A 27,961-nucleotide genomic window follows, 5' to 3' on the forward strand; every position below is an offset into this window, starting at 1 on the left:
CCCCAGACAAGGGCAACCTGCTGTCCATTTCAAGACAGTTGGCTAAAAAGGACAATCTTTGGCAATCTGTCATCCTTCATCTGTAGAATGTGCCCAAGTCATTTCATCCTTTCTTTCATTATAGCTGTAGAAAGTGGAATTGAACTACAATTTTTTGTACAGCCTACTGTTTAAAAACAGTCAGTCAGCTGGGTACCCAGAACAAACTGTAGGCAATTTCTGATGAAAACTAGATGAAAACATCAAGTGAATCTTAATCTACATTTCAAATCTCCCATGCTTCAGAGCCATATTTGACCACTCTCATCACTGTACCTTCCTATATTCTAATCTTGGTTTGAAGTCTTATCTTCTGATTCTTCTAAAAATGTTTTAACTGTGAAAAAACACCCTGAGCCTTGACTATTCTACTTTTAACATCTTCACAGCTCCCAGGGTCTTTACTAATAATGCTACCAAGATAAGTGAAGCTGCCCACCTGATCCATATTTTCATTATCTAATGTAACCTTTTCATCTTCACTTATTCTAAGCCCTAGTGACTTAATCTTCTTGACATTAATTTTCAAACCTATTCTAACACCCTAAACCTGCAAAACCTCTAAAAGTTCATCCATTTTGCTCACATTTTCATCTAGGATGCTTAAAATGTCAGCATAATCTAATTCCATGAGAGTTTTTTTCTTGCTGTTTGAATCTGTAGTCTCCCATTGCCTTTCCTGTGCTCCTTAAGGCAAAGTGCATCAAAATGATTCATATAAATGAGGATATAACACAACCCTGCTTAACTCCTGATCTAATAAAAAACCTGTTACTAAACTCATTTCCTACCTTAACTCTAGCAGTATTATTCTTGTACATAGCACCAATAACTTTAAAGTTATTGTCTAGTATACCATATAAGGATAAGACCTTTGCTAAAGCTCTTCTATCAACAGATCAAATGCTTGTTCATAATCTTTAAAACTGATTACCAAAGGTGTCTGACAACTAAGACACTTTTCAATTATTAACCCAAGAGTGAAAATTTGGTCAACATATCCTCTATCTTTTCCAAAACCACAGTGTTCTTCTCTTAAAACTTTGTCTATAGCATTGCTCAGTCTAAAAGGTATCATTTGACTAAGTAATTTGCTACCTACAGAGACCAGACTAAGGCCTCAATTATTACAACATTCACTCTTATCATCTTTCATATATAATGGTTTAATTAAGGTTTTCCTAAAATTTTTAGGTAATTCCCCTTTTTCAAAAATCATGTTCATAACCTCCAGTAACTTATTTCTACCCTCATAGCCACTATATTTAAGAAATTCATTTATCACACTATCAGCATCTGGAGCCTTATTATTTTTAATCCTTTTTGTAGACTACTGTCACTAGGCCTAATTCTTCCTAATAAAAAAAAAAAAAAAAAAAAAAAAAAAAAAAAAAAAAAAAAAAAAAAAAAAAAAAAAATCTTCCTTCACTTTCAAGGTATCACAAACTTTTTCATTTTCCTCTATATCTTTTCTTGTATCTTGGTGTAGCATAATCTTAAAATGTTCCACCCATCTCTCTTTAACTCACTAATTGTGGCCCTGTTCATATCTTTGACTGGGACAGGTCTGGATTGACTACTCCCTCTCAATTTATAAACATAACAGTAAAATATTTTACTGTTAACCTGTCTAGCTGCATCTTCTAGATCCTTGGCACATTTATCTAAGACCTCCAATTCAAACCTCCTTGTTCATATTTTTATGCTTTTTCTGCTTTCTTTACATTCCTTTGTTTTTGTGTTATCTATCACTCAGATAATTCTTGTACAAACTCCTTTTGCTCTCTATTAAACATAAAGCTTTTTTATTAATATTCCTAGCTGTAGCCTTAACTTTCTTTGCTAAGTTTTGCTTATTTTCTTTGTTTTGCTTAACTTTCTTTGCATTTTCATAAGAACAACCTTATTATTAAGTAAAAGCATAAAATAAGGATTCTAACGTTCGGCTAATACTTTTTTATTTTGTATGTCAGGATTGGCTAACCAAAATATATGTTTACCTACTTTTTAAGAGTTTATGACATAATGCGAATAAACGCAGCGTTGCCAATGATAAAAACCATAAACATAAAAAGTTTTGCTATTATTTCTTTTTATAACATAGTTGCAAGGTCTGGCACAACGATACCCCAGACCGGCGCGATCACTAGCTCAAAAATGGCCCAAATTAACTCAAAATAGCGAGCGCAACTATAACCTTATTATACACTATTTTGGGTAAAACGAAGAAATGATAGAAGCGGCATAGCTAGGACCCGCGAATTCGCCACTGGGCCCAAGCATGGCACGCGGCAGGCTTCTATATATCAATTCTCATTGTCCTTTGCGCTCTAACCACAGACAGTGCTAGGTCCCAGTGGCCTCGCCGCCAGACCCCATCATGGCACGCGGCAGGCTTCTATGGATTCTCATTGTCCCTTGTGCTCTAAACACAGACAGTGCTGGATCCCAACGGCCTTACCATCGGGCCTCACGAAACCCAGCATGGCACCCAGCAGGCTTCTATATATGAATTTTCATTGTCCCTTATGTTCTGGGTTCCGGCATACCTATGTCATTTTTGGATCGAATTGATGACGTAAATTGGACATTCCTAATCTGGCCCTTTCTCTTTGAGCCGCAATCCTAGTTTTGCGTTGCTCTGATGTACCCTTTTTGGTGACATTGTAGGATAATTATACACGCATCTTTTGTAATATAGCGACACGCCTTCTTTTTACTATCTTTGTTAGCCGCAAGCCTGGTTTCACGTTGTGAACATATTGTCATTTATAGATTTTAATCTTTTATTACAGTTTTTTCCTTTTATTTTTTTTTTTTTTTGAACTTTGATGACGACAAATTTCACTTTTTTTCAGTTTTTTCTTTTTTAGTTTTTTTTTCTTTTTTGTTTTTTTTCTTTTTTTAGTTTCCTTTTAATTCTTTTAAGTTTTTTAAGCTAGTTTTTTTTATATATTGACGCCATACTTATTGACAGACAGACAGTGTAACGATAAAGATAGTGTAACAGACAAATGGACACACCATTTATATATATATAGATATGAGGGGTTCACCCCTCGTCAATATTTTTCTTTTTCCACTAAAGTTTGAATTTTGTTTCAGTTCTTTAAAAATAACGCCAGAATCACAAAGGCCGTATAATTAGGATAAATAGCTCTTTTGAAATTACTAAGAATACTTTAGCGTAAAGAGCGATGTGTTGTTATACATGTAGTAACTTTTGTCCGCTTTAAGTTTTAATGCTGCTTCTTACTTTCAGTTGAAAAAACTTGTTTTTTATATTCATTTTCTCATTGGCTTTAAAATAATACTGGAAAATCTAGCGCCGCCTTCGTAGAAATTATTTTCCCCCATGATAAATTCCTCCATGTAAAGATCTTCCCACGTAGCCCTGTCCCTGACCCCCAACAGAAAAAATCCCTCTGAAAACGTCTGTATACTTCACAATAACATTACTATATGCTAACTATGGGCAAAGTTCATAAATTGCAGCACTGTCATTGGGGAATTAGGGTGATTAAGTCGTCCTCAAAGACATAGTTATTAGATTTTTTGACTCTTCCAAACAAAATGGCTATTTCAAAATTTTGTTCTGGTGACTTTGGGAAAAAATAAGCGTGAGAGAAGGCCTAGTTACTATATAATTTTTTCGTCACTAGAAAGGGCACAAGAACTTTTTTGTTTCCATTAAAATGCGCCCTCTCGCAACATTCTACAACTACTGGGTCGATACGGTCACCCTGTGAAAAAAACAAATAAACACACATTAGTGGTCTGTCTTCTGACAAAAAAAAACTCTACATTTTGCAGATAGGAGCTTGAAACACTAGAAAGAAAATAGACAGATTTTAAATCAAGTAAGGGTTTAAGTTAAGATTAGTTAGTTTCCTGAATAAGAGTCATTGATTTATCATGAAGTTCTGAAAGTGGCTTCAGAGACGAAGGGAAAGTTGACATTCAAACATCACAACAATATGTAACATTAGACTGAACTATGCTGCAAATCAAGATTCTAAGAATTGACCCTGGCGATATGTGTTTGAGCTTTCTAAGGATTCCAAGACTCCTGGAGACTTTTATTTTAATGAGGTCAATATGATGCTTGAAGGAAAGTTTTTTGTCAAGCAAGATGGCAAGGAATCAAATGTAACGATCCTTAGGTCTACTTAGAGAACCTCTTGATACTTATATTTCATTTAAGTCAGGGCAAGCCTTTGAAACTCTGGAAAAAATGAGAAAACATGACTTTCCGACATTTAAGGCAAGATAATTTACAACAAACCACTGGATAGCTCTTTCAAAAAGTAATATCAACTTTGAACGAAGATTAGAATCAGTTCTATCAGTTGTGCCAAGAATACTGTCATGAGCAAAAGCAATAAATCGTAGAATCAGCAAAAGCGATGATCGTAGAAATAAACCTAAACTTCCAAGACACCTACTCCAAGCAATACGTGAAAAAAAAGTCTTTGGCGGTCGTATAATGAGTAACGACATAGTTAAGTAGTCAGGCAAGGACATTTGGATACTCAGTTGCAAGAAGATCCAGGTGAATGGCATGTGTATACATTAGCGCGAAACAAGGTTACTTGGCTTCTTAGGAAAGATCGTGAAGAGCTTGAGTCGCGTGTTATTCACTCAAGCACCGTATCACCAAATATATTTTAGAAATATGTAAATAGGAATAAGCCAAACCTTGCACCATCCACATCTACTTTCACGAATCAGGATACATACCAAAAGATTGATAGTGATTCTGAAAAGGCTCTTATTTTTAATCAAATTTTTTCTACAGTTTTTGTTAAAACATAGCCAATTCATTCAAATGAAGCTAATTTTGCATCTCAGGAAGAGTCGATTGCGTCGTCGGACATTCTTGTTCCATTTGATGATTTGGATTTTTCATTGACTAAAGTTTATGCTATTCTTACAAAATTGGATACGTCTAAAGCTCCAGATATAGACGGTTTCCCAATTATAATGATAAGACAAATTGCTCATGATATTGCAGAAACACTTACTTATATATTAAACTTATCTTTGGCACATGGACTGTGCCCTTCAGGGTGGAAGAAGGCCTTGGTAAAGCTTCTTCACAAAAGTGGCTCTAAATCGGATTTTAAAAACTATCGGCCAATTTTATTTACGTCCATTTCTTGCCGAGTGATGGAAAAGTTGATTGTTTCACGCGTTCAGCAGTATTTTGATGAAAATCATCTTTAGAATCCTACTCAGCATGGTTTTCGAAAAAGTAGGTCTTGTAATACTAAGCTTCTTTAGGTGATTTTGGATTTTCTACATTTGCCGATTTAGCTATACATTTGATTTTATTTGTATCGACTTCTCGAAGGCATTCGACAAATTTTCAATACCCAGCCTTCTTCAAAATTACGCAGCTTATAAATTCGGTAAAAAAAATTACATTCATAGCTGATTATCTAAATGGAAGAACTCAGTAGGTTGTTGTTGGTGAAGCTATGTCATCCTCACTTGATGTGTTAAGTGGAGTCTCTTAGGTTAGCTGCCTTTTTCTAGTTTTATTTTGTTTATTTATCAATGATCTGCCTTCCTCTGTTCAGCATTCTACTGTCAAAATGTTTGCGGATGATGTAAAACTTTATTTACCAGTACGAGACCAAAACGATGTGCAACTTTTACAGGAGAATCTTGACTCTTTCACGTATTGGCGTGAATCTAATTCCTTGTTCATAAGCCCTTCTATGTGTGCTGTTCTACACTATACTTGTAAATTCCAACCTGTGCATACTTCCAGCTGTCTGGCATACGAATCCCTTCTAACGAAATAGTGCGTGACGTTAGTGTTTACTTTGATAATTAATTGAAATTTGATTAGCATATTTCGGAAATTGTCAAAAATACAAATTATCGTTTGTCGTCTATGAAGAGAAGCTTTAGTAAGTTCAACCTTAGTAATTTCTTAATACTATATAAATCTTAAATCTAACGGATGAGCACAGGGTAGAAAAGTTACAGAGAATGGCCACTAGGTTGGTCCCATACCTTAAGTGCCTTTCCTATCCGCAAAGACTTTCTAGGCTTGAACTCCCGTTGTTGATGTTTCCTAGACGTCGTAGTGACCTTATAAATATGTTTGGTATACTTAAAGGATTGGATGATGTTGCTTCAAATTTATTTTTCAAATTTAGCCATTATCACTCTACTCGTCAGCATGATTACAAATTATACCCCAAAAATCACTGATAAAAATCTGTCAACTATTTTTCGTTAGTAGAGTTACCGTACCATGGAATGGTTTGCCTTTGGAGGTTGCCGAGACAGAGAGTGTTCGAATCTTTAAGAGTGCATTAGTAAATACCCATTTTTATTTAGACGCTTTTGTTGTGTAGTTTCGTGTTATTTAGAAGTGTTTGCTGTTTAGTTTGTCGTTGCCAATTTACTTTAGATTAGCGTTATGATTTTGTGTTTTTCCGACAAGCATTGATGCTTACCGCTATCCGTAATAATAATAACGATAATAATAATAATAAGTGCATCCAGTAGGTACAAACTCCTGTCACAATTAGTAACGGATACTGGTTGACAAAATACGACAACAAATGATATGTTTTAAATTTTTAACCGCATTAAAAAGGTCACTGATGTAGATTAAAAAGAGTATCAACCCAAAGACAGTTCTTTGTGGAACGCCGAACTCTATTCTAAAAGGGTTAGAAAAATTCGGGTCAACCCAGATGTCTCGACCTGATAAACATAATAGAAATCAAAAATCAGCATTCCATCTTATATCAATATGGGACAGTTTCAAAAGAAAAATCTTGTGTGTTAATGACTCAAATGCTTTTCGAACATCAAGAAAAAAGCACCAGGTACCAGACAAGATTCAAGACCTGAATGTAAATAATTCAAGAAAGTTGCATGTGCATGCTCAGTTGAGTACTTCGCTCTAAAACGAAACTGAAAATCATGAAAAAAGTGTTTAGAATTAAGATAATCGAGAAGTCGAGAAAGCAATCTTTCGAAAATTTTACTAAACACTGATAAAACAGATATGGGAAGATAATTTGCGGGATCATTTCATGATCCACCTGTAAAAAGAATAATAACAAGAGTAGGCTTTAAAGCAATTGGGAAGACACCATTTTCAAAAGAAAAATTGGCAAGTCTCGTGAAGGCAGACACGATGAAAGGAAAAATGAACTTGATAGCCTTAGTCTGAATGCGGTCTTGGTCAGAAGATAAATAACTCCTCAAACCATTGACATTACTGTCTATTTCAGCTTCAGAAACAGCTTACAATTCCATTGAGTAGGACAAGGACGTCCAAGGTAAGACCTAAACTCAGGTAGAGAAGAAGAAGGACTTACCGAAGAGGCTGTAGCTTTGCGATATTAGCAGAATAGGAAGTTGAACTTGAACTTTTAGCTCACCCTCTACATTTTTGCCGTCAATAACATCACTTGAAGGGACAAAAGGAGGCAGAGAAGATAGCCTGATAACAGAATTGATTACTTTCCATGTCTCCCTAATGTCTTTACCACACGCAAAGAATTCTCTATAATAAAATAGCGAGTTAGGCTTTCGGGAAAGCGAATTGTAAATTCTTTTATAAGCTTTGAAAAGTTGAAGCCGAGATCACGCAAAAATGGCGTAGAAGACCTGTTAGCCTTCCAAAGATTATTTTTCTTCCCTCAACTTTTAAGGAGTCCAGGAGTTATCCAAGCATTCAAATAAGATTTTCTTTTCGATACCGAATTCGACTGGGGTGCATCACATGTATCCAAGGTAACTTCTTTAAAAGAATCATAAAACAAAGTAAACAAAGAATCTATATCAGACACATTTTCAGAATTACTCCAAAAAAAACGTGCTCCTTAACTCTTTCTAGTCAACCAATAGGAAAAATCAGGCATGGAAAAAAACAGGCAAATGGTCTGAGATATCACTCGTCAATACAGAATTTTGCACCAAGGTCAACGATGAAAAAATATTATCAAGCAAAGAAGCGGTAATGTTAGTTATGCGAGTTGGAATGCATGCAGAAGGTAGTGTTCCTCAAGCGAGTATTGTTGAAAGGAAATCCAAGGACAAGGATGACATCCGGTCACATAAATTAAGGTTGAAGTCACCCATAATGACAAGTTCACATGAATGAAGTTGGATTATTTCCTAACCCTCACCAAGAATCTGAAGGAAAAAGGGAATAGATCTACTAAGACACCAGTATATATTACCAACAATCAAATTTTTAGCTTGGGTTTTAATCTCAATAAACATGGATGCAAAAATTTCTTCTTCATTTCTTGACATGTCACGTCTAACAGAGTACAGAAGATATTTCAAAACATAAACAGCAAGGCCATCCTGAGCATCCTACTTCGATTTAAATATTCCATCTTATACCCAGGGAGATGCAATTGAGACTCGTTTTTCGAATCAAGAGAAGTCTCTCAAAGACCAGTAAATACAGGGTGTCCACTACACACAAGTTTTTTCACTAATCAAACGATGAACAAAGACCATGAGCATTAAGCTGAAGTACAAAGAAACTACTATCTCGTTTGGATACTCGATCTAAATCTGATACATACTCACTAATAACAAAAATAGGGATTTGATGGTGATTTATTAGACTGACCTACTGAATTATTTATCAAACTAAGAACATCAATTGAGTTATTTTGAAGATAAAATAGTTTCTCACCCAAGGAGGAGATGTCATCCGAACTAGAGTCAGACAAATTCAAAATACTTACAAACTATGATTTGTCACGCGCCACTTACCACCCAGCTTGGTAAATTCATGTCAATGACATATGGACAGTGACTAGACAAACAGAACGATGAATTCACTTTTTGAAACAAATGAATCTAAAACAGTAGAAATAAAGCCCAAAAACAGAGAAATTGGATAAGAGAAAATTTTGTGTACAAAAGGAATAAACACAAAAACATAACTACATCTCAAAATCCAGGAGAAATACTTATATATCATTTCTTACGAAAAGAAAAACTAACAAACATCAAACGAATAACTAAAAACTGAACGAATCACACCAATCACTCATCACCTCCGACTGATACACTGGGGTTGAGAGCCACAGAGGCTGTATAACTAGATATTTTAAAGGGATCGAAACATGAGTCCTCAATTCGCAACCAAGCCATACTTGGTTGTCAAGTCTTACTTAAAAGACTTTTTCGCTTATATCCATACACTAATCCCTTTTGTTATGACTCGGGTTTCAGCAAATTTTGTTGAAGTGCCAGATGACGTATACAAACTGTAGCTGAAAAATAGCAGTTCTGTTCTACGGCGTGACGATTCACGCGGAAGGTCAGAAGTAATGCTTTTTCAGATCTTTTCAGTTCACCGTAATATTTTATAATAGTGTCTTTATTTGTTAAATTAGCCAAAGCCACGAAAACTGTCCCGGCTTTTGATGTAGTCCTAGATGTTGCCTTAGTAATAGAGCCTGATGGTTTATTTCCATTCAAATGATAGCACTTGACTAAGGGCAACGAATTCATGTTACTGTCTAATTCCAACCTCATTTTCCTCAAATGCGTCCAATCAAATTTTTATACAGCCATTTTGTGCAGAGATCATATAATTTCACAATCCAGGAATAACAAAGCCCACCCCACAAACCATGGGCAATTGTTGTAATATATACCTGCGGGGCATATATGTTATTATGGGAGGGATGGTAGCATAAACTTCAAAGTTAGCCCATACGATTTCAAATCGGAATTTCTAGTGCCGTTTTTAAGAGTCAAAAGTGGTCGGAGGATAATTAGTCTCTCCGAGGCCCCTTTTCCCCAAACGTATCAAATCAAAATTTTGAGATAGCCATTTTGTTCACAATAGTTTAAAGATAAAACAGAAAAACTCTGGATTAGCAACAGCCTCCAGAGCCGGTAGGCAAGTGATGAAAGTTATGCATTGGGCATATGAGTTTCTTTTGGAAGGAATAATCGTAAAACTTCTTCGGGGGCTCATTTGATTGGAAACGGAAAGCATTAGTTTCCTTTTTAAGAGTCAAAAGAGATCGGAGGGCTGCTAGCCCTACTGCCTTTTTATCCCAAATCCATCTGGTTGAATTTTTGACATAGTCATTTTGTTAAATTAAGTCAAAAGATTGCATAACAAAGACACCAGGGTCAACACACACCCCCAGAGCCATAGAGTAAGTGTTGTATGTTATGTCTGGTGTGCATATAATGTTCTTCTGTGAGGATTTTGAGGATAGTTCAAAGTTCAGATAGACCAAACCACCCACCCTACTCAAAAACTTATGGACGATGTTTTATTCCAAAACTAAAGCGAGCTGACCCCTGGCCTTTTCTTTATGAAACCCCCCCCCTCCACTAAAAAAACTAAACAAATAACTTATTAACAATATTTCATTCCTAAACTTATGGGAGCCGAGTCATGGTCCTCCATGGCCAAATACCCCTCCCTCCCCCAAACAATGTCAATGATATATCATGGAAAAAAAACACTTATTAACGTTATTTAATTCTAAAAATTATGGGAGCTAACCCTTGGCTTTCACTCCTGGCCCCTCCCCCAATCAAAAAAACTTATCAACGGTATTCTATTCCAAAATCATAGGGATTCAGTTTAATTTTATTAGATCTTTCCAAAACTGCTCAAGGACACCTCTATTCTTCACTACAAACAAGATTAGGGTTACTTCCCATTTTCTTAAGGGTAAAAGCACAAGGCCTACTGCGCATTTGGCTCTTTACTAAAACAACTTTTCTTACAGATATTTACTTTTTTAGTTAGTACAACATAGAAATTAAAATGAAAATTTCATCGAAACCAGACCTAGATTTACCAATAGGCCACCTAGGCCTTGTACCTTTCACTATTCTCGAAATTTTGAGGATTTCCCAAAAAATCTTGCAAAAATGGAGTGGTAAAAAAGTTTGGGCCTAGAAGCGTCAAAGCTTTAAATCCGGACCTGGGCGAAACAAAATCTTGAGCTGAAGAGCTTCCAACAACTAATTTCATTATATATTAAATATTCACATTATATGTTTAATATTCTTAGTTCTTGCCAAAACTGTTAATTTATTTTGGAATAAAAAATGTTTTTAAAATAGGGGGTTTTGGAAAACTTGAAAATTTGGCAATCAAAAACAAACAAAAATCAATTTTAAAAAAAACTTTCCTAAAAAGAAGCTTTCTAAAGACAAGTAAATGCCATATTTAACTTAAGATCAAAATAAATAGAAACCTAACTGAAAACGACCTGAAATCTCTATCGAAGAATAAATGAAACCTAAAACAAACAGAATTAAAACGAGTAAAGTTAAAGTTAAATCTGCAAATCAAGCTTACAAAAAACAAAAATATTTTGTGATTGAAGTGAAAATAAAACCCAAAACGAACAAAAATTAAATAAAAAATCATAGCAAACAAACATACAATAGGTACTGAAATAATCGAGCAAATAAATACTGAAAAAAGTGAAACTTAAGTTGAATATGCAAGTCAAATTTGAAACGAACAAAAATCTCTACAGACAAGAGTTTGAGTTTCACCTCCTTCTTTCCCTGTAAAATTTTAAAACCTACTGCTCATTGGCGTTTTATTGAAAATATTACAAATATTTTCTTTTGTACTTACTGCAACATTAAATATAAACATAAGAATTACGGTAAAATTAAATTTTAAACTAGTGAGCATTCAACAATTATTGTCATTATATATATCAAATATTCAGTTCCATTTTATTAGTCTTTTCAAGACTGTTCAAGGCACATATAGCTTCACTACAAACAAGAATTTCAATACTGCCCCTTTCCTTAACTGTAAAAGTCTTAGGACCGCTACACCAATGGTGGTTCAATGAAAATATTTCCCAAATATTTCCTTTTTGTACTTTTTACAATATTGAAAATAAACATAAGAAATTCTTGTAAAATTAAATTTTTAACTAATGAGCTTTCAGCAATTAATATTATTATATATCAACTATTCAGTTTTATTTTATTTGTACTTTTCAAGAGTGTTCAAGACACACTTAGTTTTTATTAAAGTGCCAGTGATGCTGTTGGCCTTAGACTTTTACAGTGAGAGAAAAAAGCGAAACCCAAATTCTTATTTGTAAGGAGTTTTGTTTGTTTCAAGCTTGATTTGTATTTTCAACCTAAGTTTAACCTGTTAAAGCTTTATTTACTCATCTATATTATGACCTGTTGTGGGTTTGTTTGCTATGATTGTTAATATAATCTATGTTCGTTTCGGGTTTCATTTATTTTCAAATAGCAAAATATTAATGTTCATCTTAAGCTTAATTTGCATATTCAACTAAAGCTTTACTCGTTTTAAGATTTATTTATTCATTTATATTATTACCCGTTGTATGTTTTTTGCTATGAATGTTTATATAATTTCTGTTTTTTATATCATTTATTCTTTAAGAGTAATTTCTGGTCGTTTCGAGTTTAAATAATCGCAATTTTTTATTTCTTCTCATAAGCTTAATTTTTTTAAGCTTAATTTTCATAAACTTAATTAACAATAAGCTTAATTTTCTGTTTCATCTTAATCTTAATTTGCATATTCAACTAAAGCTTTACTCGTTTTAAGCTTTATTTATTCATTAATATTACTACCCGTTGTATGTTTTTTTCTATGAATGTTTATATAATTTCTGTTTTTTATATCATTTATTCTTTAAGAGCAATTTCTGGTCTTTTTGAGTTTAAATAATCACAATTTTCTGTTTCTTCTCATTTAAGGTTTAATATAACCTTTACTTTTTTTTTTACAAAACTTCTATTTCGGAAAGTTTTTTTTATTAATTAATATTGTAAAAAAGGGTTGGGTATCCCGGTGCTTTCTGGCTACGTATGATTACATCACTGCGTGCTAATCACCTTAGAAACTGAGGATAAACAAGCACAAGCACCAAATTGATTGTTACCGTCAGAATATTTTAGTTGGACGTCTGTATATCAGGAATTTTGTCAATGGCCTTTGCCCTGGCATTTTGATGTGTACTGCCTTAAGCAAGACCTCTAAATGCTACTGAAAATAATTCAAATTGTTTGCCGTTGATAACGCTGCTAATGCTTACCATATTTACGCAAATACTTTAAATTTGTCTAAAGAAGTTTGTGTTGTTTTGTAAAGTAGCGTAGGCCTAGTAGTTTTGCCAAGAGTGTTCTCTATTGCTCATATATACATCAAGTTGCTTACCTGGTAAAATTTAAGTTTTGCTGGTTTATGCTATCTTGGGGTAATTCTTAGGAGCACTTAGAAATGCTAATTGTAGAAGTGCATCTATTTCTGGTTGACCCTCCTCCTCCATGGGCCAAACTAAAAATGAGTAAAGCGGGCTATTTTTCAAGTAAAATTACCTATAGAGCATAGTGTATTAATCCACAAGCCCTGTGGGCAGTGGGGCAAGGTCTGTATTCTTTATTTATTTAATATACCTTAAATTGCAGCTTGGAGCACTCTAAGGATTTTCAAACATTGTTTGAGTTTTATTTAGTTTTATCACTCTTTGCTGAATAAATATAAAATACAGAACTTGCCTCACTGCCTTCTCATGGACTAATATGCATTGCTCTATAAGTAGGCTAATGTTACCTGTAAGCAAGCCCACTTTACAAATTTTTAGTTTTGTTGGAGGGGGATTTTAGAAAGCTAAAACATGGATATACTTTTCTAGTAATGACAAAGAAACAATATTCAATCATCAGAATCTTGCTATAGGCCTATGTACTAATATGCACTTTGAACAAAACTAAACATTTACCCTATCTTAGAAAAGGGTTGAGTTAGAGAAATGGGACTTTCAGGAATGCTTTTGCAAATTAAAATTTGTCATGGGAAGGTATTTGGAAGTTCTTAGTCTATCTCCACTGATTCTCCCTCTAGAGGACAATGTTCTTTGACAATCTTTAAAAATCTTTGTGATATGAAAGTGAAACCTTGAAAAACAGACCTTCTGCTTAAATGAAGTACAAAAAGAAACTGTTTTCATGTTCATAACTTTGATCAATCCTCAATACATTTGGTAAATTTAGAAAAGACCCATTGATATGGCTTAAAATCTACTTAAATAACAGGGAGTGAATTTTCAGAAATAAAACCAGAGAAAAAGAAATAGATAACTGAAAATTAAGGTAAAATATTATTTTATCAAAATTTCAGTAGGTAGCATATAGACCTATCAAATTGGCAAATTGGTATCTGCTGAGCAGATCATAGATTGACCTAAAAATAAAGTGACTATACTGCTTAATGCCATTTTTCATTCTCTTACTGAATATGGTACTTGTGTATTATGTGCCACTCACTTCATAATATGCTGAATAATTGTACTTAACACATTTTGCATACATACTTTACTACCACCCCTCCTAATGTTCAAATATATAGCCCAAATCTGTTTCTGGAGTAGTAGCAAAGAAACCAAAGAAGAAACTGGTTTGCTCTTGAATTTTACATTTGAGTAAGCATAAATTAAGTGCATAAATTTTGAGTGAGCAGGACATAATACACAAGTACCCTAAATATAATAGTTGCTATTATTACAAATTTAATTTTAAACCCTTTAAGGACCCTTCAAAATAATAATTCCTTTCTATATTTTTATGACACTTGGTATTAATTAAGTGTCACATTGCAATTATAAATTTTATCAGTCTGTCCATCTGTCCTGGTTTTGCTACTTTAGGCACTTCCAGGTAAGCTAGGACAATGCAATTTGGCGTGCATATCAGGGACCAGACCAGATTAAATTAGAAATAGTCATTTCCCTGATTTGACCATCTGGGGGTGGGTTTGGAGGGCCAATTAATTCAGAAAAATCCAAGAAATGAAGTATTTTTAGATAGGTAGATTTAACTTACAAGTAAGTGATGGGATCTTAATGAAATTTGATGTTTGGAAGGATATTGTGTCTCAGAGCTCTTATTTCAAATCCTGACCAGATCCAGTGACATTGGGGGGGGGGGGGTTGGAGAGGAACCTAAAATCTTGGAAAATGCTTAGGGTAGAGGGAGCGGGATTAAACTTGATGGGAAAAATAATCAGAAGTCCTAGATACATTATTGACGTAATCGAAATGGATCTGCTCTGTTTGGGGGAGTTGGGGGGGGGGGGGGTAATTCTGAAAAATTAAAAAAATGAGGTACTTTTAACTTGCAAAGGAGTGATTGGATCTTAATGAAATTTGAAGTTTGGAAAGATATCCTAACTCAGATCTCTCATTTTGAATTCTGATGGATCTGGTGACATTGGGGAGAGTTGGGGGAGAGGGAACCTAGAATCTTGGAAAATGCTTAGATTAGAGGGATCAGGATGAAACTTGGTGGGAAAAATTAGCACAAGTCCTAGATACATGATTGACATGACTGGAATGAATCAGCTCTCTTTGGGATAGTTTTGGGGGAGGGTTAATCCTGAAAAATGAGGTTTTTTAACTGACAAATGGGTGATTGGATCTCAATGAAATTTAATATTTAGAAGGATATTGTAGTCTCAGAGCTGTTATTTTAAATCACCACTGGATCTGGTGACATTTGGGGAGGGGGGCTTAAATCTTGGAAAACGCTTAGTGCTTGGAGATCATGATGAAACTTGGCGGGAAAACACGCAGAAGGTATTTGGGGGAATTGGGGGGGGGGGGGTAATTCTGAAAAATTAAAAAAAATTACATATTTTTAACTTACAAAGGAGTGATTGGATCTTAATGAAACTTCATATTTAGAAGGACCTTGTAACTCAGATCTCTTATTTTAAATCCCAACCAGATTCAGCATCAGTGGGGGGGGACTTGGAAAATACTTAAAGTGGAGAGATCAGGATGAAACTGGGAGGGAATAATAAAAACAAGTCCAAGATACATGACTGACATAACCAGACCAGGTCTGCTCTCTGTGGTGCAGTTGGGGAGGGGGGGGAATGATTTGTAAAATTTAGAAATAATGATGTATTTGTAATTTACAAATAGGTGATCAGATCTTAATGAAATTTGATGTTTATTAGAATCTTGTGCTTTAGAGCTCTTATTTTAAATTCAACCAGATCCTGTGACATTTTGGGGAGTTGAAGGGGGGAAACCAGAATTCTTGGAAAACATGAAAATTCCGGTATCTTTATCTTATGCATAGTTGATCGGACCTTAATGAAACTTGATATAAAGAAGAATCTTATGTCTCAGATGCTCCATTTTTGACTCGAATTGGATCCAGGGATATGGGCAGTTGGAGGGGGGAGACAGAAATCTTGAAAAACGCTTAGAGTGAAGAGATTAGGTTGAAACTTGATGGGAAGAATAAGCACAAGTTCTAGATACATGATTGACATAATTGGAACAGATTCATTCTCTTTAGAATAGCTGGGGGGTGTTAATATGGAAAAATTAGAAAAAGCAAGGTATTTTTAATTTCAGAACAGGTGACTGGATCTTAATGAAATTTGTTATTTAGAAAGAATTCATGTCTCACAGCCCTTATTTTAAATCCCAACCAGATCTGTTGACATTGGGGGGAGTTGGAGGGGGAAATTGGAAATCTTGGAAAATGCTTAGAGTGGAGGATGAAATTTGGTGGGTAGAATAAGCAAATGTTGTAGATACATGATTAACATAACTGAACTGGATTGGCTCTCTTTGGGGGAGTTAGGGGGTGAGGCTCAGTGCCTTGGCAAGTTTGGTGCTTTTGGACATGCTAGGATGATGAAAATTGTTAGGCGTGTCAGGGAGCTGCACAAATTAACTTGATAAGGTCGTTTTCCCGGATTAAACCATCTGGGGGGCTGAAGGGAGAGGAAAAATCAGAAAAAACGAGGTATTTGAAACTTACAAGTGGTTGATTGGATCTTAATGAATTTTGATGTCTAGAAGGACATCATGACTCAGAGCTCTTATTTTAAATCTGACCAGCATTAAGCCTCTGATTTTTCTTTTAAATCATTCTATTGATTCTTAGAATTTTACTAGAGCTCTCTTGGGTCTTTTGGCCTCATCACAAGTGCCATATGAGCTCTTAGCTCTTGTTGGATATAAAAATGGGTTAAAACATTGGTTTACTTACCATTTGATTATTAATCCAGTTTGTAAAGTTGTATAATTCACCAACAGGGATTTGCCAGGATTAACTTGAATAACAAAAAATTCAAAACAATTCTGCCATGTTTTTTTTTCTTATTCTGTTTGGTTGCTTAAAAACTACTGTTTTACCTATACATAAAAAAGTATCAATGCCAGACTAAAAAAGTAACAGAAGAAACATGGTGGGTGGAAAATTTTTTTAAATTTTTTTATCCAGCTTAGCTGTGACAAATCAAGGTAAATGTTTAGTTTTGTTCCAAGTGCTCTAAAGTGTGTATTGCTGCATATAGAAAGATTCTGATGATTGCATGTTATTCCTTCATCATTATTAAAGAAGCATATCCATTTTTCAGGTTTCTAAAATTCCTCTCCAATGAGGCTAAAAATATGTAAAGTGGGCTTGCTCATTGGTAACATTACCTATAGAGTGAAGCATATTAGTCCACGAGCCTTGCAGGCAGCAGGGCGATGTTTTTATTCTATATTTATTAAACAAAGAGTGATAAAACTATAAAAAACCCTCAAATGAGGTCTATTAAATAAATACAGAATACAGACCTCACCCTGCTGCCCATGAGCTCATGGACTAATATGCCTTGCTCTACAGGTAATGTTACTTGTAAGCAAGCCCACTTTATGCATTTTTAGTTTGCCCCATGGAGGATGAGGGTCTACCAGAAATGGAAGCACTTCTAGAATTAGCATTTGTAAGTGCTCTAAACTGGAACAAAACTAAATATTTACCCAAATCAATGTTTGTGAATTGTGTAACTTTAATAAAATGGATTTTATAATGAAATAGTAAGTTTGAAACCAATTGTTTTAACCCTTTTTATACCAAAAAACCATAGAAAGAAATTCTCACTTTCAAGTATCCAAAAAGGGATTAAAAGAGAATTTTCAAGAAAAGCAATTACTATATTAAAAAAGACCATAAGAAATGCCATCTACTGGTGTATTCACTTTATTCATAGGTCAATTATATGAACTGCTGAATATTTAACTGGCAAGTTTCTAAGACTTTTTGGCCCTAGACTCATTACTGGAAGCTTTAGCAAAAAGCAGCAACTACCCAAGTTCAGAAAGGTGACTAAAATTCAACTATAACCTTTTTAACTTTCATTTGTATTTTGAAACGAATTTCGCCCTACCCCTCTTTCTCCATAATTTGGAAACACATACTCTGAACTATATAAATGAACTGGGTCATTAAATTGCTAATTCTACAAATTGATTTACCACCAAAAGAAGGCACAATAATTTTTTTCAAACCTGTATCTTTGCATAATCCTGTCATTCTTCATCCACTGCTGCTGCATGGCAATCTGTCATCCTTGAAAGTGGGGCTTTACTCACACTTTCTATACAGCCTACTTTTTCAAGTATGGCAAGTCAGCTGGAGACCCAAAACAATCAATAAGCAATTTCTCTAGAAATCATCTAGCTAATGTTTATCCGTTTTTTTTTTTTTTAGAGTGTCCAGGCTTTTGCCTTTGGCTCATGTCCAATGAGTGAAACCGAGCAGCAGTATTCACAAATAGAGAAGGAATTGCTGGCAGTTGTATTTGCATGCAAGCATTTCCACCAGTATATATGGCAGAACCGTAACAATAACAAGACCACAAACCTCTAGAAAGCATCCTTGTAAAACCAATATCCAAAGCACCGCCATGGCTACAGCGCATGATGCTGTCAATACAGCCATATAGTTTGAAATTTTTATATAGACCAGGTTCTGAAATACCTATGGCTGACACTCTGTCAAGGTTGCACACACCTGACCTTGACAATGAAAATGAGAAACAAGCAGAAGTCTTTGTCCATACACTCTTCAAAAACTTACCTATATCTGACAGGAAATGGAAAAAATCAGGAATGCAACCTGTACTGAATTACGAAAATTAAGCCAGACTATACTTGATGGATGGCTCCTGTCTCGACGACAGTGTGATTCCAGCTGTTTGACTTTCTGGAACTACAGAGACGAACTTGTAGCCAACCAGGGCATAATCTTGAAGGGGACAAGAGTTGTGGTGCCCCCATCTATGCAGCATGAGATCCTACAACAACCGCATGTATCACATCTTGGCCAAACCGAGCATGAAAAATTATTGAGGGTAAGCTTAATGTTAAAGTTTACATTTACTTCATATTTTGCGGTAAAATGACTGCTTCTGCTGGTAGTTCTCCTTCTTCAAGATACAACTTCAGGTACTATCTTGAGCCACCTTGTATTAAGTCAATGTTCTTGATACCAGCGACGGAGTTAAAAAAAATTACAAAAATTATGATGGGATTGAAAAATTCTTGGTCGTTTAACCCTAACAATATTCCTACTAAAGTAATTAAGTTCATACTTCCTTTAATTATTTCTCCCTTAACAAAACTTATTAACCCTCCTTTCAGCATGGTACTTTCCCAAGTAGTCTCAAGCCTTGCTAGAGTCATCATATCATACAAGGAGGGGACACGAAAGGATTCAACCAACTATCGGCCAATATCTTTGTTGTCTGTGTTTAGCATAATATTTGAGGATTCGATGCTTTCTCGTCTTAATAATTTTCTTACTTCTAGAGATTTCTTTTCACGCTTTCATTTTTATTTTTGAGTAAATCATTCAACTGAGTATGCTTATGTATTTTTAATGAATTATCTTCCACCCTGCCCTAGAATCCCTTTTAAATACTGAAGCTTTGCTTCTGGATGTTTGTAAAGCTATGGATTCTTTAACCCACAGTGTACTTCTATTTAAACTTTCTCATTTTAGTGTAAGAGGTATTGTGTTTTATTGGTTCAAGTCTTTTATGTCTGGTAGAATTATTTCGATTGAACTGCTTTTTCGCTCACAAGCAAGTATTGAACAAGGGGTGCGTTTCTTTACTTGTCCGATTATTAATCTGATTAATCCCAGCGTTTCTTTAGACATATATGACGTCAGAGGTTAGTCGGATTATCCCCACAAACGCTCAAGATTACTTGTCCGTGGGCTGGCACTTTATAACCCCCAAATAAAAAGATTATTTGAGGATTGTGACGTCAATGCTTTATATTTTTTTAAATGGATAAACATGTGAAATCGTTAAGTCTAGAGAAAAGACAAGGAAACTGTAAATAATAGAAATAATCTTAGCTTTTCAGTGACCTGTAAGTAATATTATGCATATTCCTTAGTATCTAAAGGGTTTTTGGTGTTCTAGGCCTGTCTTGCATAGGCTAAGCTTCATAAGGAGTCAGAAGAAAAGTTTTTTTGTTATTAAAAAGGTTGATTCTTAGGGAGGCAGCTATCACATTGGTGAGTTAGTCAAATGTTATTATATCAAACAGGTCTAGTTTCTAAACCATCCTATAATTATTAGTTGGAAAAAATTTAGAATGATTAGGCCAATACCTATAGCCTTTTATATAGTCTATATTTGTTGAGACTGCTATTTAAACTGGATTTTTAAGATACATCAGTTTCTTTTTCTCTGGCCTTAGACAACTCCTGTTGATTGAGCAGAACTTTAAGCCATAACACTGTTTTTTCTAATTCTAAAAATAATCTTTTATGACACCTCATTATAGGTTAAATATATGGCTTATATTATTTATTCTCCATGAATTTTTGTTTTATTTGATTTCATTGATGTCAGTTGCTTTCTGTTAAAAATATATTTATTTTTTTACATCAAGCTTCTTCTTTTGTGAAAAAATTTGAACTGTTTTTCTTTTTATATATTGTATAAAATGTAAAGGAATACCTGGCCCTTCATTTCACAGATTCAACTGAAAGTATTAGAGGCATCTTACATCAAAATTCATTTGACACATTTTAATGTTTTTTTTTTTTTAGATGACATAGGACACCATTAAAGTTTTGCATTTGCTTTGCTAAGAGTTATGTTAATATTTTTCTTGCTGATGAGTATAATTTTTTTTAAATTCCTTCTGTTTAAAGAATTTTAGAGAGATTCTGAGCCAACCATGGGTATATTGTTGTTACAAATGATTTTTCTCAAATGGGGTTGTGGAAAACAAGTAGAACATATAATTTCTCTTTTTTTATTATTTCAAAACCAGAATATCACAAAACTAAGCATTAATATTGCTGATTGTACCTTAAGTAAATACAATCCCTGATGGAGTTTTGTTGATACCTGTTTAAAAATTTATTTGTCTTAATGAAATACATATTGTTTGTGGGACAGCAATGAGCAACTATGACGTGAGTTATTTTTTTTTTCAATATTTTCTTTTTTCCAAATAATTTTTGTTCTCTGGTGACATTTGTATTCCTTCCTAAGTGGCTGGCACTCTAGGTTGAGAATCCTTTATCCAAAGGGCACAGGTTTAATTTCTGGCATTAGCAGTTTATTTGGTTTGGGACGAAGGTCAGTGATGTAACTCTGTAAGTTCAGCCAGAATTGGCCCAAACTTAACAGGTTACCTAGAGAAATCTGGGGTCAGTAAGCAGGAAGGACATGCAAAAGCATAGGATGACTGGCCCCTAGCTTCCTATTGCACTTCCTGTCTAAAGGATTACCTGGTCCTTTACTAGGCTTCCGACTTAGCCATAGGAGCTTTCTTTTAAACCCATTAAATATAAGTACAAAGGAAGAAATGTCAGTAAGGTGGTCCTTCCTTTTCCATGAATTTTTGATGTACAGACAACAGTGTAGGTCATAAGAATTGGCTGGTGAATGTTTTGCAAGGTTTAAAAATTTAGGGCAATTGCTCAGGTTGGCAACTGAGCACAAAAGTAAAATTTTGTGAATGGTTTTTCTTTGTGAATGTCATATTTATGTCATGTCCAGAATTTTAAAGTTAATCTTCATTGTTTTTTTTTTAATTTCCATGGCCCTAGGACTTTAGTGTATTAAAACCTACCTATGTCCATCCATTTTCTTTTAAACAGAGAGGATTTCTATGTTTCCTAGCTTCAATAAATTTATATGCAATTTTGAGACCAGGGTTACAAAGTAGGTCAAAACTTGCAAGTGGAACTATGATATGACTAATTAATTTGTAAGAAATGTATATCAATTTAAAGATTAAAAAATTATGTAGAAAACAAACAAGACAAATAAATAAAAGTATCCCTTTACAACCATTTAATTAAGTGTAACAAATGTAGATTATCCCTAAGATTGAAATGAACAAAGCTTCAATTATGAATCTGTTTTCTTTAAACAGACTGAAGGGACAAACCTCCAAGCTATGACAAATTCAATCTCACTTTTGATCTCTTTCCTTTTCAATAGGAACTTTCTTTGGATTTTTTTTCAACCAAGTAAAAACATTAGGGACATGATCAGGTATAAGTGACCTTCCACTAAGCCTACATACCCAGGGGAAAATTGTGCAGCTATACTAATAATTGGTAAATTTTTTGTTGTTCATATGTTTGATTTACAAATAAAGTGAACATACTCCTTGATGCCCTTTTTTATTTTTTACAAACATAATAAGTGCCTCAAGTACAAGTTTTTGAGCTCTTGAAAATGACCAAAGTATACTCAAATAGTTTTTGGGTATAAGAAAGCTTAAAACATTTGTCTCAAACTTACTGTTTCATTATTAATCCATTTTTTTACATGTTGTATAATCTATGAGCACTGATTTTCCACAATTAAGTTGGATTAATAAATTTTACAATATTATGCTGTATTTCTTCTTCTTTGATGCCAAATTTTCAATTAAGGTATGTATTTTTGGTCATTTTTGACAAAATAATGTATGTTTTTCACTGCCAAAATTTGTTAGGTTAAGTAAGGTCAAAAAGTGCTTAAACTTGAACTAGCAAAATAAGCAATTATTATATTTGTAAAGAACATACAAAAAGGCATCAAGTGGTATATTCATTTTATTTTTAAATCAAAATATGAACAACAAGAAATTCACCTCTAACATGCCTAATTTGCAAACATATAGCCCAAATTATATATTTCCAATGTTTTCTGCCACCTGTTACTTGTTTTTCCAGTTCTTGTTTTGCCACAGTTGCCTCAATTAACAGGTACAAGGGTTGAGGGATAGATTGGCAGAATCAATAGAAAATATGTAATTTCAGCTATAGATTTCCATATTAGCAGGGTTGGGGCTAAAGTAGAGCAGGGCTGCATGTAGAAAGCTATAATTATTATGTAAATTACAAAGAATCATCTTTTTTTAACAGGTTTTCTTCAATAGGTCTACAGGTCCTTCTCTTGGCTTATACCACATCAAGCATTATATAACCAAAGAAGAATAAGTAGCAAAAAGCTATATATACATAAGCACATGTTACTTAACAATGACTTCTCTAGTGCTTAACTATGACCCCTTAGTAATATTAACAAGAAACAAGGGTAAAACTGGTGCAAACAGTATTACTGGCTTTCATATAAAGTGAATATACCACTTGATGCCTTCTTATATGCTCTTTACAAATATAATAATTTCTTCTACTGCAAATTCAGATTTAAGCACTTTTTCACCTCTTGACCTCTTAAAAATGACCTATTAATGGAGTCATTACAAATCTGTAATAGTTTAGAAACAAATTTGGGCTATATATTTGCACATCAGGGGGGTGGGGGTAAAGCATAGCATATATTATATACGTAGACTAACCATTGCTGTTTTTTTTTTAATGTGTTTGTGCACATCAAATTTTAATGAAAAGAGAAATCACCAGTGCAACAGCACACACAAAAAAATTCAAGCAATGGTTAGTTTACATATTTAATATCTGCTACACTTTACCCCACCCCCTGATGTGCAAATATATAGCCCAAATTTGTTTCTAAACTATTACAGATTTGTAATGACCCCATATATAGGTCATTTTTAAGAGGTCAAAAAGTGCTTAAATATGAAATTGCGGTAGAAGCAATTATTATATTTGTAAACAGCATTACAAAAGGCATCAAGTGGTATATTCAAATTATATGAAAGCCAGTAATACTGTTTGTACCAGTTTTACCCAATGGTAAAACTGGTGCAAACATAAATAGGTAACAGAAAAAGTGAAATTTAGTGTAAATGACAATCAGGAACTGGATCAAGGGGGCCAACAACAGTGCTATATAATTGGAGTTCAAAGAACGTGGTGATTTTTTAGTGAAAAAAAAGCACTTCCCTGGCTAATTTAGGACTTTGAACTAATTACCCTACCAAAATTTTCCTATCCTATGCAATTGAAATAATTTTCCCTTTTCAGAGCATTAAGACAATTTATCACAATAAAAAATATCCAAAGCATCTTGAATGGAATGACTTAAAAAGGCAAATGACAACCACAATTTGAAATCTTACAATTAAACTTCTGGCCACACAAATTGTATTAGGCTACCCAGCTCTGAAATAATTGCTGAAGCTGTATTTGCCTGTAAAATTTGAAACAGGCCCAAAGTCCTAGCCTCTTCCTTGTCAAAACTTCACATAGCATTAAAATAATAATTACACGTGACCAATGTTGTTATTATTCGCAATTAATCTTGCCGTTTTCAGTAACACGTGGCCAGACAAGTATTTGTTGCTATCTTTTAGGGGTTAAACCTCGATTAGTAAAAATCCCATTGGACAAGTAAAGAAACGCACCCAAGGGGTGCTTCAAGGGTCAATTATAGGGCCATTAATGTTTCAATTTTTGTAAATTACCTAATTTTTGCTGTTCGAAATAAAAATGCTCTTTATTGCTGTCGTCTATGTTGTCAAGATTCTCCCGCACCCATAACCATAGTTTGCATACCTTGGGTTCTCTTGTTACTTTTTCTGATGATAACACCCTTATTATTTTTGCGAGAACAGAGGATTAGGTTTGTACAAAGATAGTGGACCTCTTCAAGAGAATTTCAGTTTGGTTTGATGCAAACTGTCTTGCCTTAAATATTTCTAAAACGGATTTTTTGGTTTTTCTCGTATATGTCAGGCACGTCCTCAATTATCTGAAGTTCATATATCCAAAGGCTTTATTAGCAGACCAAAGGATGGCTATGCCCATTCCCTAGGTATCCTCCTAGATAAAAATGTATTTTTTAAACACTATATTGATTTGATTAAAATTAAGGTATGCAGAAACTTCGGTGTTGTAAGATAACTCAAACACATTTTTCCTGGACCAATCCTAAGAATCCTATTTCACAGCTTATGTTTCTTGTTGTCAAGCAATATAGATGTCTACTTTCTCTTGTTTTCTCAGACCGCTTTCAAATACTTCAAATACGATAAAACTTTAAATCTTATCCAGGATGTAAATCGTTTGGCAAATAAACTGTTATTGATATTGAATAACTTAATATTCTTTCCTGTGCGTCTTTCGCGTTTCTTCAGCCCAGTAGCATTTGACATGGAACACCTTTCCTGATTCGGCTCGAGAATGCCACTTGTTTGGCACCTTCATAAGACTCGTAAAAATTGTTTTGTTTCTATGTTTGTGTATGTATTTTGCTATCATATGGAAAATAAATCTATTTATCTATTTATCTGATTGACGCTGAAAGAAATGACAAGAATTAAAATGACATAGAAATGAAATGACAAAAAGGTAATACTTTTATTGAAGTAGCAGGAGGACGACTATAAATTTTTGCTGAAAGTAATTAATTCGCAACTAATTTCTAAAAATTCAGTTCGTATTTTATAGCCTTTTTAAAAAGTACTACCTTTCTTTTGGACGGAGCAATCGGTTACCATTTTCATTCATTTAGTTCTCCTACGAATTTTGTGTACAATGACAAGTAAAATTAGACAGATTTTAGCAAAATGTCAGTGTTTTCATGAAAGCACTAGTCAAAAGTAACTAATTTCTTAGTATTTTTTTTTTAATTTCTTTTTAAATCATTTTTGGATATTACCCACTTGTTTAAAAAAAATACAGGCTCCCAACTCTATACATTTAGTTTCCATTTGGATATTCGAAATATGAACTATTCGAAATATCAATTTATTGATGACAGTGACAAGGTGGTCCTAAATGCCCCTGCTAAAATATTGAAAAATAGTTGTCATAAAACGTACTCTTCAGGTTTCATCTCTCCCCCAGATTTTTACAGGCAAACGCTGTGCAAAATCTTCCATTCGAGTAACTAGGTCAGAATAGCTGCAATTTGAAGCTACAATGTTTTATGGAAAATGCTAGCAAATCGGTAAAACAAAAAGTTGAGCGTAGTAATTTGTGGATGTCAACAACCAGTAGAGTAGGGCTGATAACCATAAATGTTGTGTTTAACAAATAAAAAGGGCTATTTGATCAAGATGACCTAACACTAAGGGGTGAAGCCACGTGTATGTGTAAGCAACCCTGATACATTGACCTTAATCAATTACAGAGGACGTAGAATTCTTCAAGACATTGGCTTGGAGAGAGGCCTCTGAAGATAGTGATCATTTATGACCTTTGACTATTGGCCAAATTTACCTTGTATAGGGAAGTTGCTCAGAAAGGGCTTGACGGTTCAATGCAGATGTTGGATTGGAGTTATATTTTTGAATGTTCAGTTTAAGAGTACGCTTGTGTTAGGAAAACTTGTGTTTTCGATACTGGATAACCTTGATTCTTGATCTATTCATGGCTGAGTAGTTTAATTTAAATTATATGACTATGCTGTGGTTTTTGTGACATACTTTTTGAAAGCTCATGCAAAACTAGGAAAGTTCTTATAAAATGAATTTTGTGAAGCCATTGCATCTACTTATATAAACTTGAAACATAAACATCAAAATTATTTTTAAGCTTAATAAAATGGAAACTATAAAGGACAACAGAGTTTAAAGCTCCCAGAACCTATTTTCAATCCAAATCTGTGTATATACAGCATTCGAATTGGAAGTAAGTGTTGATTTTTATTAATAAGAGCAGTTGATGCTAACATTAATCTCAACACTAACGTGTTCTAACTTCAAAAAAGTATTTTGTTGTAAAGAATGACAGGTTGGTCGTCCTAATTCTCTGTAAATTAACGCTTAGTTTTTTTGCTTTTATTTTTTCTAGGTTATGAAGAATCTTGGTATAGAAAGCATTATTCTTCTAGAGATTATTGGTTTTATAACTGCGGTCCACAATGCAGCATGAAGAAACACAAATAACGGTTTAAGAAGTTCTATCCTAGTCCTTTTATTGACAGGATACGGGAGAGGTATTGGAAAAAAAAATTTACGCAAATACTTTAAATTTTTCAAAAGAAGTGTGTTATTTTGTAAAGTAGTGTAGTAGTTTTGCCAAGAGCGTGTTCGATTGCTCATATATATTGTCTTATCAGCAACAACAAGTTGCTTACCTGGTAAAATTATAGTTTTGCTGCTTTATGCTATCTTGGGGTAAATGTTTAGAGCACTTAGAATTGCTAATTATAGAAGTGCATCTATTTCCGGTTGACCCTCCTCGTCCATGGGACAAACTAAAAATGAGTAAAATGGGCTTGTTTACTGGTAGATTACCTATAGAGTGTACTGTATTAATCCATAAGCCCTCTGGGCAGTGGGGCAAGTGTAACATATAGACCAGCCCCCTCCCCTCTATAAAATTCAGGACCAAATCCCTCATTCACACCCCCTTAGAAATCCTCAAATATAGGACCAAATCTCTCATCCATACTCTTCTAGGAACTCTTAAATTCAGGACTAAATTTCTCAGTCACACCCCTTTAGTAAATTTCAATTAGAAAAAGGTTTGAATAAAATCATTTAGAATTTAACAGTTGCTAAATTTAACAGTCTGCATAGTCCAACGCAGTTGGACTACGTGCATTTAGATAAGTTAAATGTTACTTAACAAGTTAAGTAACCAGTTATTCTGACCCCTGGGTTTTTCAACTCAAAACCAAAAGGGAAATCCTTGCCATAAAAACAACTTTTGGATGCAAGACTAGTCACATGATTAAATATTACCAATA

General features: G+C 34.1%; 1 protein-coding gene across 4 annotated transcripts in view; it reads left to right on the forward strand.

Annotated features, from left to right (window-relative positions):
* Nucleotides 1-13,118: 13,118 nt before the first annotated feature.
* LOC136043927 (uncharacterized) overlaps nt 13,119-27,961 on the forward strand; it is a 141,005-nt gene continuing 126,162 nt past the window's right edge. The window contains exons 1-3 of one of the 4 annotated variants that reach the window (XM_065728996.1): nt 13,119-13,154; nt 18,583-19,225; nt 27,061-27,349. The gene's annotated coding sequence lies outside the window, so the exon portion shown is untranslated. Of the gene's footprint in view, nt 13,244-18,582; nt 19,226-27,060; nt 27,350-27,961 lie in introns of all 4 variants that reach the window. The other 3 variants (XM_065728988.1, XM_065729005.1, XM_065729012.1) reach the window with 3 other exon arrangements.

This window comes from Artemia franciscana, chromosome 1 (genome assembly GCF_032884065.1).
Source record: "Artemia franciscana chromosome 1, ASM3288406v1, whole genome shotgun sequence".
NCBI lineage: Eukaryota > Metazoa > Arthropoda > Branchiopoda > Anostraca > Artemiidae > Artemia > Artemia franciscana.